The sequence below is a fragment of the Haliotis rufescens genome, unplaced genomic scaffold, assembly GCF_023055435.1.
Source record: "Haliotis rufescens isolate VD_foot unplaced genomic scaffold, xgHalRufe1.0.p SCAF_22, whole genome shotgun sequence".
NCBI classification, from domain to species: domain Eukaryota; kingdom Metazoa; phylum Mollusca; class Gastropoda; order Lepetellida; family Haliotidae; genus Haliotis; species Haliotis rufescens.
Genome location: NW_025963913.1, coordinates 10,399,241 through 10,417,120, shown reverse-complemented (window position 1 = coordinate 10,417,120; position 17,880 = coordinate 10,399,241). Strand labels below are relative to the sequence as shown.

General features: G+C 42.0%; 1 protein-coding gene across 3 annotated transcripts in view; it reads left to right on the top strand.

Annotated features, from left to right (window-relative positions):
• Positions 1-17,880, top strand: part of LOC124146385 (RNA polymerase II-associated protein 3-like) — a 399,479-nt gene that overhangs the window by 61,433 nt on the left and 320,166 nt on the right. The window lies entirely within an intron of this gene.

Sequence of the window (17,880 nt, the reverse complement as noted above, 5' to 3'; positions counted from 1 at the left end):
TAGGAAGAGAGATTACATCAACGAGAGGAATAGGTTGGGGAGAATATGTATTTAGATATATGAAAAACAAACATTTAGAGATTTGACTCATTTTGCATATACCATTAAATCACAATGGTTTTTGTCAGAGAGTTGAAGGCTTTGTCAAAACAACGTGGTCTACGTGGATGTTCTTGAATGAGAAAAGCTGAATTGATCGATTTACTCGGTTTGGAATACAACAAACCCCAGACTGTTAGAGAACTTAAAGCTCAAGCAAAAAACAGTGGGCTGAGAGGTTATTCTCGAATGAGAAAAGCTGAATTGATCGCGTTACTAGATAATAATCAACCCGATAAAAAAAATAATAAGTAAAAATTTGTACCCACAGCCGGCGTTGATAAGTATCCAAGAGGTTGGAAGATGGATATTAATTCCAACATGGATGTTAATGATGTTAAGCCCATCGTATAGAGTAAAATTAACAAGGAATTACATGATTTACATATACAAAATGTCATTGAGTAAAAGTAGCGCAGACGATAGCACTGAATATACCGAACCTTATTTCCGTAGCAATCAAGAAGTTATAACCAAATCCGATACTATAAACACATCATTAGATACATCAATTCAGAGGATACAAGAAACTTTAGAACGCTGGACTAATAGAGGTTCGGGTTGGGGTGTGGATAAAATCGATAGTTTATATTTAGATATAGCAAATTAGTAAAGGTGGATCTTATATAGATTTACCCCCATATTATAAAAAGAAAAAAGCCATAATTAATGTAAAAAATAAATCCAATGACTGTTTAAGAATGATGATAAGATCTGCATTGTTCCCCGTAGATTCTAAAATTGCAAATAGACCTTCTAGCTATCCTCAAAACGATGGACTCAACTTTGATGGCAGAGACGAACCTACACCAATATCACAAATTGATAAGGCGGAAAAGCAAAATAATTTAGCTATAAATGTTTTCGGACATTCTAAAGGAATTGTTGTTCACAAGATAAGCTCCGCTCCAGAACATATTCCCAGAATCAATTTATTTCTGATCGAAAAAGATGGAAATTATCATTATACATGGATAAAGAGTTTAAACAGGCTATTATACGATCAAACAAAATATAAGGGAAAGAAATATTTCTGTGAAAGATGCCTACATGGGTACAGCAGACAAGATCTATTAGAAGCGTATAAAGAAGACTGCCCGGAAACGACTGAGATGAAACCCCGAGAGTGCATCGGCTATAACATTGGAATCAGCTTGCAACGACGTTCATACAATGTTTGGCCCTCACTCTAGGAAGGTTCATACTCCAATGAACTCACACAAAGTGAAAGTCAATTCTTATAAAAATTTTATCACAATTTCTTACCTCAAAGGATGTAGGCCAAGATCTAAACACAATTTTATTTAGTACGTGTGACTTCATGTTTACACTGACAGCCATACAACAACCAGCTATATCGCAGAGTAAAATAGTTCCTCAAAAAGAGAGGTAACATGGGTGTATGAATGCACAACTTGCTCTTCAGAAACATCTTACTTCAAATCAGAACTTCAAATTAAAAAAATATTTTGACTTATACAAAATGTTGTAGTTAAGACAAAGGAGGATAAGGCGGCGGAGAAGATTCATCACCCGAGGGGCTTTGGTTGATTCCTTGTTGATGATTGCCACCACTGCCTGGTTGTCACAGTTGAACAGTATTTTCTTGCTCATCAGCTGTGTTCCCCATAGCTGAATGGCGCAGACAATGGGAAACAGCTCCAGAAAGGTCATGTCAAGTGTAGTCCCACTGGTCAGGCCATCTACCGCAGAACCTTCTGCCCTGAAGGTAGGCCCCAAAACCCATGCTGCCTGATGCATCTGTGTAAAGCTGAAGGTGAGAGTTGTCCACCCACAGCTTGTCCTGAAAAACTGATACACCGTTAAAGTTCGTGAGAAATGTAAGCGACATTTGAAGATCCTGTTTTACCCATTCTGTGATTCGAACATGATGGAAAGGTTGCTTACCTTGGCAGAGGAGGTCGATGAGTCTTCGGTAGAATGTTCTACCATTTGGATGGCCCTACACACAAAATTGAGCTTACCAATGAGAGACTATAACATTTTCTTCGTTGCCTTTGAGTTTGATGTGGCGAGTATGTGCCGAATTTGAGCTGTGATTTCACTGATCTTTCCTTCCGATATTCTCACCTGCATAGCTAGCGTGTCTATTTCAAGGCCCAGAAATGTAAGTTGAGACACTGGGCCAACTGTTTTGTCCTGGGCGATGGAAATACCTAGCTGAGTTAGCATGTCTAAAGAAGACTGCAAATAGGATTGGCATTGTGTTGTGCCCTGCTGTTCCCCGGTCAGAAAGTCATCGAGGTAATGCATGATCGGTATTGCTGGGAGACGCTGACTTATGCACCATTGTAGGAATGAGCTGAATGTCTCAAAGATAGCACATGATAGCATGATAGCAGCCAAATGGTAAGCATTTATCAAGTAAAATTTACCTTCAAATTGGATACCCAGCAGTTCAAAATCATTCGGGTGCACTGGTATAATTCTGAATGCTGACTTGATGTCAAACTTTGCAAGCAGCCCTCCCTTTCCCAAGTGTTGCACCATCTGTACAGCTTCGTCGAACTTGGCGTAAGAGACGGAACATGCTTGCGGATCTATGTGGTCGTTTATTGACCCTCCTTTGGGATAAGACAGATGATGAAGTAGACGGAAATCATCGACTTTCTCACCTTGGCATTGTTTTAAATTCTGACTTTCTTTGGGATTAGAGTTACAGGGGAGACTTGCAAGTTAACAAAGGGCATAGTGATAAATGGTTCTGCCATTCTGTTTAAGATCCAGTTCTTTTTTAAGCTTTTGTCTAACAATGTCTCTCCTATCTTTATGGGTTGCGGATTGTAAATTGCCTGCCGACTATGGCGTGTACCTTAAAACTCGAGTTGGAAACCAAATGTAAAACCATCGAGCAAATATTGTGCATCCTCTGCCTTTAACTGAGCATAACGACACAACCATGGTGTTAACCTCTGGTTGACTGCCTTGGGCCATTAAAGCATGGGCTTGAACTATCTGTGGGAGTACGCACAGCTGTACATTTTACAACCATGATGTTGGACACCAGGCATCCGGTCAAAATCTAAGTGCCCCTGAACGGATTGTCTCCATATACGAGAATAGTCTTTGCACCATCTGTAGACTGAAATGTTTGGCAAGGTATATATATTCATGTAAATATGGAAAGCTGATGTCCAGCTTCCAAGTGTTATTTTTTTCGTTGGCACTTTGACAGGTTTAATTGCACCTTACCTGCTGTATCGAAGACCATAGTAGGAGCTTTGCTCTCCTCGGTCAACATACTCACCTCGCCATGGTTTGGTTTGTTGTTTAACATGTGCATCAATAACCTCGGCGTTGAAGACGAGGGATTCCCCTGACTGACGATTTTCATTGGTTGATGTGTTTGGTATTGACACGTCACCGGGAGCCTCGTTCTGAAAAGATGGGTTAACTCCACCCGACCCACAAGCATTGAGAGAATGAGCGGGAATATCAGCAGTGTCGATGCTATGTTGTTGGCCCAAGTTATTGGCCCCCGATTGCCCTAAGAGCGTCCAAATTTGTTGCAGCTACTGCACTACTGACACGTTTTGATGATCATGCAAAGCTTGACCAGTTTGTTTGGGTGTGGGCACGGGCGTGGGTGCGGTGGAAGCCAAAATGCCAGATGGTATTGACACACAATTATTTGTTATGGAATATTGTAACTTACCGTCCGCTGTAGCACCTGGCATGATGGGGATCCCGTTAACCTCTCTGGGGGATGGGGTGACAACTCGTGCTTGTTTGGCCCCTTTGAGCAAACGATGGTTTATGGCAGCTCTTCTTTTCGCGGGCATAGCTATTAGATCGATCTATCAACGATACCCCGTGAAACAGTTGTGCAAAGAGGATGACTAAACGTCAGCGAATGTATGATTGAAGGAAGAGAGAAAAGCGGAAAAAGCGACAATGCGATGTACAATGCGATGAACGGCTGTGCGAAAGTGATGAGTAGTGACAGTTACGTAATTAAAAAAGCAGTGATGACGTCACCGTGAGATGATTACATAACTCCCGAGGACACATGCGTGCAATGACGCAACAGGAAGTAGGTAAAGTTGTAAACATAAGATGATATACCTGCAATAAATTCATTTAGTCGCAAGTACTAAATGTAACTCTGCATACATAAAGTTCCATATTTTTAATATAGATCGCGATTTCATGCTTAAAACGTTCAGAATAACATGATTTAAGCCAAACCTTTCGCCAAAGTCTGAAAATTACTTTTGCTGTAATTTGATTGGCTGCCTTAGGTCACGTGCTTAAATTTGACCAATCACAAACCTTGTAGCAGATTATGTCGGTGAAACAATATAAGTTGTTTTTTTATGTATACTGACATGGCAGCCTTTGACGTATGTGTTAAACCTAAATTACGCGTCATTAGTTTCTGGAATGCTCGTCAATAGTTTCAATAATTCGTCACTAGTTTCAATAGCTCTTCAATAGTTCTGTACTATTGACGAGCTATTCAAAAAGACATAACAAAGTCGGGAGTGTGCATATTGTTGTTGTTGTTTTTTCTCACTTGGGCAAACTTTGTTTATCCAGGGTTACATTTTAAGTGTCAGTTTGGATCCGTTCCACCCAAGACAAATTTCCAGCGGGCCAGAAACATTCAGACCACCTGTGGATGATACGGACGGAGGATGGCATTGGTGTTCCATCAGTAGATAAGGGGGCATTGAGGGTATTGCCAGGGTAGTCTTCACCTTTCAATTATTTTACCTCCGTTATGAAGGCGATAAACATTTGGTTTAACTCGCCATCAGACGCTTGTAAAAGATACATGTCTACTTCTTGTCCATTCCATTTTCTTGCTTTGTACCAAGTAGACAGTAACCGAAGGGCCCAGTCACATTTTTTAAAAGTATTTTTACTTTTAGCAGATCTTTCCAAATCTTGCAAATCAAGTGTAGAGAGTGGCCTACTGAAACGGCGCGATACCGGACTTAAGAGGGTTGGAGGGGGAGTTTCAGCTTTTTGTCGTGCAATCTCCACAGTATTTAATCCTTGACTGCAAGGAATAATTTCATCATCAGATGTAGTGCCGAGTTCTGTGTGGAAATTGCCAGTGGTTGTTTCACCGACCGGAGAAAGAAAAAGCTTCAGTTCCTCATCAGGGCGATGAGGCAATTCGGTCATAGATTTACTTGTACCAACATTGCCGTCATCATCATACGTGGGAGAGTTGTTTAATAAATTCTCAAAGTCACTGTTTATATCTTGTGTATCAAAGTTTTGCGAAAACTTACTCTGGGTCAAAAATAACTCGCTGTCTGAATCCGATTGACAAGCCATTTGGTTATGTCGAACGAAATGCACGCACACAACTAATGACATGCAATTGAAACCGGTTTCTCATGATTCTGGTGTGTTCGAGTGAACTGCACGCGCACAACTAATGACGTTCAACTTGCCGGTTTCTGTTCTCGGTTACCTAATTGTCTGATACTACACTATTCAAACTTGCAAAAGCTATAAAATGTATTTTGAGTTTGTTTTTAGTTGAGGTGTATATACTATTTGAACGCATAATAGTTTTTTAAGGGGATGTAGCATTCCAATTAAACTAAAGCCGCAACAATTTACGTTTAACTAGAATAAACTCCTCAGACACGTCAATAGTTGTGCACGAGGTTTGGTCTTCAGCGCCAACGCGCCTCAGACCAAACCCCGTGCACAACTATTGATGCATCTTCGGAGTTTATTCTTTACTTATTCATACGAAGCTTTGAAAACAGAGGTATTTCCTCATGTTAGTGAGCGGACAGCTACTATCATTGGGAAATGGGTGATGACAGATATTATTTGTAATTCTTTTTAAAATAATGTTCCGACTACGTACACAAATGAAAATAAAAAAGAAATAGGTAAGTGGATTTTATGAAATCTTATATTTGCCGAAAATCGTTAAATTTTCGCTTCATTGGTCCTTAATGTTATGAATGTTTAAGCTTACATTTTTTTATATTTAAATGAACTTTATTAAGTTGTAATACACATAAGGTTCATATTTATAAACAATAGGATTAATTAGACCTTTCAAATAGTGTATGGCCAAACATGTAGTAGCAAAGATGTTTTACAAGCAGAAAATTTCCCTGATAAATGTTGGCTTCAACTGTCACACAGAGTCTCTGGGAACTTGGTGTCACAGCAGTTATCTTCTGGTTGGCTGGTGTTGAAAGAGTTGCCCATGCTGCTAAAATAGCAGTGTCTTTCATGCATTTCCAACCATGACATGAATATTGTTATATTGCCATTTGTGCACAAGCTGAGTGCCAGTGATATAATCAAATGTTCTTGAAAAATTTAGTTAATTTACTTTTGTTACTCCAGGATATTTTTTTTCATACCGGTACCTACATAACTTTTTAGGACAAAGTTCAAGTAAACAAAATGTGAGAGGCTTTTTTTAAAAATTGGCCTGCCTCACTTTTGAAATGAATTTGAAATCCGTAAACCAAGAAATAAAAAAAGTGTCGCCTAAGGAGTTCTTTGGGGTTGTTCTGGTGGGCTATGGTGGTGAATGTGTCGTCATGTGTTTTTGTAGCTTCTTGTAGAGGGATGTTGGTGCTTCACCAAACTCCTCCTCTTTTGTCAACCAGCTGAAAGAAAGCTAACCCTTTGTTATTCTGCACCTTTTGTTGTCTTATTAATTTTGTTGTCCTTACATTGTCCATATATTCTCTTCCTTTTGTGTATCACCTCTGAATGCCTTTCAAAGACCTGATATGGAACCTTGTCCACCAATCTTGCCCAAGAGTTGGGATCATCATGATCAACAGCAGAGTATGGAACCATCGTTTGACTCCTTAATGAAAACCATCTCTAAAGTCTTACTTCAACGTTCAGGAACTCCGTCAACTTCTCAGCCTACAGATGCAGCCCAGTTACATTTACGTCACACTCGGTCCTTCCTGGATTAGATGGTATGGCCTCTGTGTCAGGTGACCCAAGTCTACAGGACTAACAGCTAACATCCAACCGGTGTGCTTGATCATCACTCGTAACCACCATCCTCAGTCAATAGTTTTGAACCCGCAGACCCTGAATCGGTCCATCATTGGAATGCAGACAAGTTACAGTTACGTCGTATGACATCGGCTGTAGATCGGTTCACAGGGTACACAGTTCCATCAGCTAGCTCATCCAATACCACGCTTCCTCCCAGACCAGTATTATTGGGCAGTATCTCTAACTGTAGTGGTCAAAATTTCACCCGTTTTCATTTAGCTTCTAAAAGGGTATATTCATTTTTATCCCCCCGGCATATAATGCGGGGGATATAGCGAACAGCCAGTCTGTCTGTCTGTCTGTCTGTCTGTCTGTCTGTCTGTCTGTCTGTCTGTCTGTCTGTCTGTCTGTCTGTCTGTCTGTCTGTCTGTCTGTCTGTCTGTCTGTCTGTCTGTCTGTCTGTCTGTCTGTCTGTCTGTCTGTCTGTCTGTCTGTCTGTCTGTCTGTCTGTCTGTCTGTCTGTCTGTCTGTCTGTCTGTCTGTCTGTCCGTCCGTCCGTCCGTCCGTCCGTCCGTCCGTCCGTCCGTCCGTCCGTCCGTCCGTCCGTCCGTCCGTCCGTCCGTCCGTCCGTCCGTCCGTCCGTCCGTCCGTCCGTCCGTCCGTCCGTCCGTCCGTCCGTCCGTCCGTCCGTCCGTCCGTCCGTCCGTCCGTCCGTCCGTCCGTCCGTCCGTAATCATTTCCTTTTCCGGGGCAGAATTCGAAAACCATTCAGTGTATTTGAACGAAACTTGGCAAATCTATCAGGCACATACTGAAGTGGTGCCTTTTGATATTTTGGGATTTTTCTAATTTTTATTTTTTTAAATTTTTATGGAATGAAGTTGGACATAGACTCAATTGGGGATGGGGTTCATTTCCGGGGCAGAATTCGAAAACCATTCAGTGTATTTGATCCAAACTTGGCAAAGCTATCAGGCACATACTGAAGTGATGCCTTTTGATATTACTTTTTTTACGAATTTTTATTTTTTACAATTTTTACGTAAAGAAGTTGGACCTAGACTCCATTGGGGAACGGGTTTGTTTCCGGGCCAGAATTCGAAAACCATTCAGTAGGTTAAACAATGTATGCTTCTAAAAGAACATTCAACTGTTGACTCATTACATACAGAATTGCACATTTACTAGTGGTTACTTTACAGACAGCTGCCGGGGGGATCTGTCATCTTTCTGATGACTCTTGTTCGTTTCTTTTAAGTTAGCAATTTGTAATATTCCCATTTCGTTTAAAGTTCTAAAATTTGTATTAACTGGTCTTAAGTTACCTTTCCTAATATATATCAAGGGGAGGTAAATGCTCTGCAGTCAGGTTTTCAAGCCATGTGGTCTGAGAAGGCACATGCCCAAGTCACCAAGTCAAAATTTATGGTCTAAAACAATGGTAAGCCAGTTTCACAATTTCACATCAAGCCTCAAGCAATTACTGTAAATGCAATGTTACATTGCATATATTATACTTAACTTTGAGTAATTCTCTGGTGTGTAGAACTGATAATTGTTCCACCATGTGTGTGTTAGTTCATCTGTAGAAGCTCCCCTTACCATACTTGCCCATCAAGTTCAAATGTGAGTCTAGTTGTCCCCTGCCGCGCGAAAGCGAGAAGCGGGGGATATAGTATTCACGACCGTCTGTACGTACGTCCGTACGTCCCACCTGTTTGTTGCCGCGATATCTCAAGAACTAAACACTGGATTGTCTTCATATTTGGAACTATGGTGTATATACAAATTCCGCAGACACCAGTCGGTTTTGGTGACCTTGACCCCATTTTCAAAGTCACAGCAGGCAAATCTGCTTTTGGAGTTGGAAAACCGTGTTGCCGCGATATCTCAAGAACTAAACACTGGATTGTCTTCATATTTGGAACTATGGTGTATATACAGACTCCGCAGACACCAGTCGGTTTTGGTGACCTTGACCCCATTTTCAAGGTCACAGCAGGCAAATCTGCTTTTGGAGTTAGAAAACGGTGTTGCCGCGATATCTCAAGAACTAAACACTGGATTGTCTTCATATTTAGAACTATGGTGTATATACAGACTCCGCAGACACCAGTCGGTTTTGGTGACCTTGATCCCATTTTCAAGGTCACAGCAGGCAAATCTGCTTTTGGAGTTGGAAAACGGTGTTGCCGCGATATCTCAAGAATTAAACACTGGATTGTCTTCATATTTGGAACTATGGTGTATATACAGACTCCGCAGACACCAGTCGGTTTTGGTGACCTTGACCCCATTTTCAAGGTCACAGCAGGCAAATCTGCTTTTGAAGTTAGAAAACGGTGTTGCCGCGATATCTCAAGAACTAATCGCTGGATTGTCTTCATATTTGGAACTATGGTGTATATACAGACACCGCATACACCAGTCGATTTTGGTGACCTTGACCCCATTTTCAAGGTCACAGCAGGCAAATCTGCTTTTGGAGTTGGAAAACGGTGTTGCCGCAATATCTCAAGAACTAAACACTGGATTGTCTTCATATTTGGAACTATGGTGTATATACAGACTCCGCAGACACCAGTCGGTTTTGGTGACCTTGACCCCATTTTCAAGGTCACAGCAGGCAAATCTGCTTTTGGAGTTAGAAAACGGTGTTGCCGCGATATCTCAAGAACTAAACACTGGATTGTCTTCATATTTGGACTATGGTGTATATACAGACACCGCATACACCAGTCGGTTTTGGTGACCTTGACCCCATTTTCAAGGTCACAGCAGGCAAATCTGTTTTTTGAGTTGGAAAACGGTGTTGCCGCAATATCTCAAGAACTAATCACTGGATTGTCTTCATATTTGGTACTATGGTGTATATACAGGCGGGGGACATTTCGTCACTTTGTGACAAATACTTGTTCTCTTTAAGTTAATTATCATTTAAAACGTATAGACATTTAACCTGCCCAGAGGTTTATTGCAATATATCTACGCTGTCTCAGAAGTGCTTGACATCATCCTACATGGTTAAAGACCTGCACCTTACAACACTTGGATAACACAGTACGCCATACACTACTTCTAGTGTTTACAATTCTGTCAGCTGCGGACACGCTGTCTGTCTCCACTCCTTCTCACAAGGACGCCTTTATTTGAGGAGTGATACTCCTTTTACAGGATAAACTAACACAAATCCTGGAACTCCTCTCTCACCATTCTGGCTCTGACAGATCTTACTACAACACTCTACAACGAGGTTCAAAACCCTTCACAGGACGATCCGTCTCCTCTGCCGGACCCAAGAGCTCCGGTGAACCTTCCCGAGGGGGAGGTTCGGTATGGAACTGGCTCCTTTTCACTTTGGCACGACTGGGAACTTTGCCTCAGCTGTTCCCAGTACAGACACGCCTGTAGGGGTAAGACCCAGTTACGACAGCAAGGAAAGCCATACAAAGCCAATGTCCCTCCTCTGGCTCACTCTAGTTCTTTCAACTCATTGACTCCCTCAACATCCATGTCCAGCCTCAGCATATTCCAGGGGTCTCCAACGTCATGGCAGACTCCCTGGACCAACACAGACCATCACTGACCGAGTGGTCTCTTCATCCAACATCGTTCCATTGGATTTATCTTGCCACAGAAGTAGAGCTCTTTGCCACCCGCTTCACAGCTCAGCTATTCTGATTCATATCACCCATCCCCGATCCTCTGGCTTGGTATCACAATACGTTGCCAAGGTCTAAATGCCAACAGCTTTTCCTCCAACAGGGATCCTTCCCCAGGGTCTGCAAATGGTAGCAGCCCCCAATCGCCTGTCTCTGATTTTGGTCGCACCCTATTAGCCAAAATGCAGTTGGTTCCCCACCTTGCTAACCCACCTGGTTTGCAGTGATTACGAGCCACTGGCGGAGAAAGTCATGATGAAAACCGTCTTTCTGTGGATTCTGGTCACTGCATGCCACTTTAGCAAAATTCATTCTTTGGATGTCACCAGGATCCAGTTAGAAAGATCCAGAAGTGGTAGGTCATTCGTGGGCCTTTATTGGGATTCCCGACCAAACTGACAGTCTATTTACATTTCCCCCGCTCTCGTCCATCTTGGGATCGAAGGACTGTGAAGACCTCTCTCTATGCCCAGTTTGAGCACTTCGACCATATCTAGGTGCATCTCGCCCCCACAGATGCTCATAGGAAATTTCTTGTACGAAGCTATCCTTCTGGCTCCGCTCCATCATACTTCGAGCGTATACCTTTGCTGGGCTGCCTCCACCAACTACATTGTTACCTCACTATTGCACTCTTCAATATAGTGCTAATTCAGTTATAGCGGGCGGTAGAGGATAGCTTAAAACATTTACCTACATGTTTAATAAACTGAAGTTTTCCAATGACACAATGTTTGCCCCATCTAAAAAAAACATCAGCTGATCACCGCAATCATGTAACACCAGAAATACTAGTCAACAAATCTAAACTGAAGTATGCACTCTAATTCCATTATTATTCTATCTGGTTATAAAAAGGCGTTCACTTTTTTAAATCTTCTTTACGCTATGAATTATAAACAACTACTATCCTAATCTTTTTTAAACTCTGAAATGTACAGCATAGATGGTGTTAGGAAGGCAGAGCATGTATACTGTTTTGTTGGTCATCTACCCCCTACAACTCCACCTCGGTAACCGCTGATCGTCTAAATAACGCTCATCAATTATTTGGACCCCGAAGGTAGTATTGTAGCAAGGGATCAATGTATATCCATCATTCAGCCATCATCTGACACTCACATTTCCTGTTAGAGGTGTTGTTTGGCAAATTGCATAGAGCACTCGAGATGCACTCACTGTGCTTATCTCCTGACAAGATTTCAGCAAGATCAAGGAAACATGGAAAAAGGAACGAAGCAGCTAAGAGAATGATAGCGATTTTGATGCAATCTAAAAGTACAATGCAACCTCCTCAACGGCGGGAGGAAATCTTCGTCTGGACAGTCATTTATAGGGAGAGGTTTTGAGTGTCCGACTCCAACCTTATCAGGTCAATTCACTGATGGCAGAAAGAGTGGTCGACTGTCTACCACGGAGGAGTGAGTGAGTGAGTGAGTATGGTTAACGCCGCTTTTAGCAATATTCCAGCAATATCACGGCGGGGGACACCAGAAATGGGCTTCACACATTGTACCCATGTCGGGAATCGATCCCGGGTCTTCAGCGTGACGAGCGAACGCTTTAACCACTAGGCTACCCGACCGCCCCCTACCACGGAGGAAGGTCTATCAAACTTGGGGATGTAGTTTCAGATCCCCATGGCGGAATAGAGCAGGATGGCTGTACAGTTTGAGAGAGGCAAGTCATGGATTCTCTTTTCATATATTCAACGATCCTAGTAACAGGTAAGGATAAGAATTTATGGATGAACAACTCACAATCAAGAGCAACGTTTCGTTGTAGGTTCTAACACCGTTATCAAGCAAGTGACATACAAAGTGTGGTTGACAAGTATATATAAAGGTAGGAGGCAATGTTTATACAGTAGAGTAGATGTCAGATGTAGTTATACTGGAGTGGAGAAGCCTGTTATGTACACACAAAGGTAGTAATGACAATCATCAGTGAAGTCAGTGACATAAACAAAGGATGGAGCCAGTAATTTACTGAATCGCAAAGGAAACGTCACCCCAAGTAACATTGCAGGAAAAGTTGTCATTTAAATATCTGGGTAATTTTTGTCTAAGTTTCTAAAATTTAACATTACCTTGTCCGGAAAAATGAATTTGATGATAAGAAAACAAAGCAGATGACAATAAAACCGATCACCCAAACGCATCACGGGGACGGCCATGGTAAACCGATGCATGTGAGTTCCGTGAAAAATTGAAATGCACATGCATTCCCCCATTTCTTGCCCTCTAAAAATCCACCCAGATCGGATAACATTCATTCGTTATTGAATTGCTACCACATGCCAAGATTGACAAGAAATCAGCGACACCAAGCCCTTGGACGATTGCAAGCTGGTCAAACCGCCCGGCAAGTAGCCCATGTATTTCAAGTCCACGAAAGGACCATATACAGGCTCCAGCAACGGTACTAGACCACCAACACTACAGATGACCGACCACGTAGTGGAAGACCAAGGGTCACCACCTGACATCAGGATCGTCAGACTGTGCGACAGCATCTTCAAGATCTCTTTGTTACTGCTGCTGAAACTGCTTGACAGACCATAGGGACACACCAGTGATACATTAGTGTGGACACCGTGCGTAGTCGATTGAAGAGCAGACACCTCCACTGTCACAGGCCACACCTAGGACCCATTCTGACGCCGGGACCGTCTTCAGTGGGCAACACAGCACCAGCATTGGCGCCACCTGTATTGGAGAAGAGTCCTCTTCTCAGATGAGAGCCATTACTGTATCTCAACAGAAGATGGCAGAGAGAGGGTCTGGCGACGCCGTGGGGAACATTATTCGGATGCTTGTGTTGTTGAGAGAGACTCGTGGGGTGGTCCGAGCATCATGGTGTGGGGTGGAATTGGTCTTGCACAGAGGGTCGGCCCTGTGGTCTTCCAGAACATCGGTCCAGGGAGAGGCAATGGTGTCACAGCAGCTCGGTACATTAATCAAGTCTTTAGACCACACGCCCATACCTCATTTGGCACATCGCCGCAACCACAAGTTTCAGCATGATAACGCACGTGCCGACACTGCAAGAGCAACAAGAGTCTTTCTCCAGCAGAATGGCATCAAAACCATGCAGTGGCCTGCCCTCAGTCCTGATTTAAATCCCATTGAGCACCTGTCAGACGAGATTCAAAGACGGCTGAATGACGTCCGACAAGGCCTATGGCCTTCATTAATCGCCTCATCCATTCCATGTATCGAAGTTGCACGGCAGTCATCAATGCACATGGCGGACACACGAGATACTGACTTGTGATGCCATTTTCTTTGAGACTAGTGTTGTGTTTCACTTTCAGAACATTTGACACTTGAATTTCAACCTTGATGATCAGTTTTGCCAAGTTTCATCTTTTTAATATGTCTCAAAGTATGTTTACAGTGTTTGAACAAATAAGGTTTCTCATATATTCATCCATGGTGATGTTTCTTTTGTGGTTCAGTATATAAACAACAGGATTATGGCTGATTGGGGTCTTTGATGAGTTGATGGTACGCCGGGGGGGAATGTAATAGTCTTGGTCACGGTTGATTGACGGTTGGAGTCTTTTGATGTTGATGGCTTCTTGTAGTTTTCTGATTTTGAAGTCTTTGAGGTTGGTGGTGAGAGCTTTGACTTTATCCCGCTGAATGCTGTGGCTTGACACAGTTGCAAAGAACAAAGAGACCATGTTGCGCGGGTGGCATCTATCTGGACTTGCAGGTGTGATCAGTGATGACATAAGTCTTGACCCCAGCAGTGACAATTGACAGGATGTAATTTGTGTTTGAATGACATTGTTTATATACTTGTTACAAGTGCTGCCAAATAAACAGTGATTTGGAATACATAGTTGTTTGTTTTCAGCGTATGTCTAATGTGGTATTTCTGCTATCTAAAATGTCTTATTGTTGATATAAATGTGATGTCAAATAATGCGAGCAGAGACCACTTGCATTTTTCGCATTTAATTCACGCTCGCGTTAATTTCAAGATTTACAGTAGTTCATAAAGCCCCATAACGCCTTAAAAAGAGATATAGATAAAGAGCACTTGATTAAATGTGAAATTAATATACACAAAAGGCCCCTTCTCTGGAAAAAAATAACTTTGTCTTGATAACTTTCTCTTAGATAAAATCAGTTGTTTCTGAGAAAACTTGGCTTCTTGTATTTTTCTGATTTTGAAGTCTTTGAGGTTGGTGGTGAGAGCTTTGACTTTATCCCGCTGAATGCTGTGGCTTGGGTTGTCGCAGATGTGGTCTGATAGAGCTGATTAAGAGTCATCTTTGGAGACTGAGCTTTGATGTTCTTTAATTCGGCTTTTGAGGGGCCTAGATGTTTCTCCTATGAAAGCTTGTCCACAATTGCACGGAATGTGGTACACTTTGGTACATGTACTTGCTATTGGTGGATATTTTTACGCAGTCTCCCATGCTACATGTATTTCGATTACGAAAAGGTTATAATTCTTATGAATCCTCTATTAGCTCTATGGCTGCTGTCACACTAAATAAAACTTTCAGATGAAGTCCTCCGTCAACTATACAATAATTAGTTGTACCCACAATAGCACCCACCAGTCCACAGCGCTCTTGTGAGTTAAGGTCACCGGACCAGCCGGACACCTTACCATAGGGATACTCGTCTGCCCAGCCAAGATGCCACTTGGCGGGAATGTTCCTGTCAGAGCCATCTTCTTCTGCCAGTACTCCTAGCCACACTATCCACCTTACCCCATAGGATACTCGTCCTTCACGGTTACTGTACGGGAGCTACGGTTATGCAACAATTTACCCATTCACAGATCTTGCCTGAATCGTGGACACTGTTGGATAATGAACCACATGGGGACAACATGGATCCTACTTTGTTACTCACCAGCCACCAACAACACCACTGATGTCACGATGTGGTAACATGGCACCTAGTATAAAGAAAACTTGTATATCCCACAAACCACTGACTCTATTTTGTCACTTCCTACCGAGAACCGTACGCTGACCCCTTCCATAAAGGACAATGCAAATAATCATTATTATCAATGTTATGTGTGTCTCCAATACATGGTCATTTCCAGTTTTTTACAAATTCAGAATGATCTACGTACCACAACCAAAACAAACAATAAAGCAGGAGCATTACCTGGCAATGCCTTCCTTCACATCCACATTCATCCTGCCTCCAGGAAATATCTACGTATCCTGTACAAGGGTCAACATTACCAATGGACAGTCCTTCCCTTTGGAATTTCAATGGCTCCATGGTTATTTATACTGCTGACCAAACCAATCATGGCCTATCTGCACAACAAGGGGATCCGTTGCACCTTTTACTGGAACTTCACTCTCCAACTACTAACACAACTAGGCTGGTTAGTCAATTATGAGGAGTCTGATGTTAACCCATCCCAGGATCTCAAGTTCTTGTGCATCCCATTCATGAAAGGGTAGAACCCGATACAAGATCTAGAAGATCGCTGGTAAAAAATCAAGTCATCTTTCGATAGCAATTGACAACCGACTAAAGGTCAACTATTGGCAAGTGACTTTGGTCTCCTAATGTCAGCCAAAGCCTTGACCGTAGTCCTCACATGCAGCCCACACAGATTCCTCCAGCCGTTCCTCAGTCAACAAGAATTAAACTTCAACTTTTACAACATCTGAAGAAAGATCTCAAATGGTGGACCATAAAGTCCAACTTTTACAGAAGAGCCTACTTGAACAAGCCAGAATACAATGAAATCTATTTTATGGATGCCTCACTCCAAGGATGCCTATCTTGAGTTGGAAGTAACATCAGGGCTGTGGTCCGCAGCAGAAAAATAAACCATCTGGAGTACAAGTTGATAATCCAGGCAAAATCCAGACTGCAGTTGAGAGACGTCAAGAACTTAATAATAAGAACAGAAACATACTTACCAAGAATTCGTTCGAAAATTGGTCCCGTCAATTATTTTTTTTGGCTCTTGCCCAATGTTTTTCAACTTAGCACATAGTGTGTGCAATTGGGACACGTTTTCTCAGAAACTAGTCAGGCTACAAGAATGAAAGTTTGCATGCTTATCTAAGAGATACTTGTCAAGACTGAGTTCTGAAATTGGTCCCGTCAGTTATTTTTTAGAGAGTTACTGCCTTCTATCCATGTTATATGTGCAATGGGGGCAAGTTTTCTCAGAAACAACTGATTTTATCTAAGAGAAAGTTATCAAGACAAAGTTATTTTTTCCAGAGAAGGGGCCTTTTGTGTATATTAATTTCACATTTAATCAAGTGCTCTTTATCTATATCTCTTTTTAAGGCGTTATGGGGCTTTATGAACTACTGTAAATCTTGAAATTAACGCGAGCGTGAATTAAATGCGAAAAATGCAAGTGGTCTCTGCTCGCATTATTTGACATCACATATATATCAACAATAAGACATTTTAGATAGCAGAAATACCACTTTAGACATACGCTGAAAACAAACAACTATGTATTCCAAATCACTGTTTATTGGGCAGCACTTGTAACAAGTATATAAACAATGTCATTCAAACACAAATTACATCCTGTCAATTGTCACTGCTGGGGTCAAGACTTATGTCATCACTGATCACACCTGCAAGTCCAGATAGATGCCACCCGCGCAACATGGTCTCTTTGTTCTTTGCAACTGTGTCAAAGGCCGACACGAGCCAGCGCGTATGTATTGTTTTAGCGGAAGTACTCTACTCAACGCTAATAAGCGGTGCTATTTGGTGTGTGATTGGATTAATGTAAGGTTGGACTAGGGTGAGGATTCTCCTGTAAACCTGACAGAGGATATTTTCTTTAGCTATAAATCCACTGATGCTTGTGAGGAGGTTGATGTCGCATTCATATTGAGTCACATTTTTGGCTAGGGGCCAGCCACGCATTCTTTTGGAGATGCATTAATTTCACGATGCATTAATTTCACGATTTACAGTATATGAACAAACAAACAAACTTCTCATGTGCCTCATGGCATTTATGACTGACAGTTTTCTAGTAAAATATATTAATAATGCAGTTGTGTATCTATGAATATCTGTTGTTTTGTGAAAAATAGTAGTGTCAGACGTGAGTAGAAGATCTTTGGTGACCTTGGTTCCTTGGTGTGTTCAATGAGCAATTTTCATTCTGTCTTATG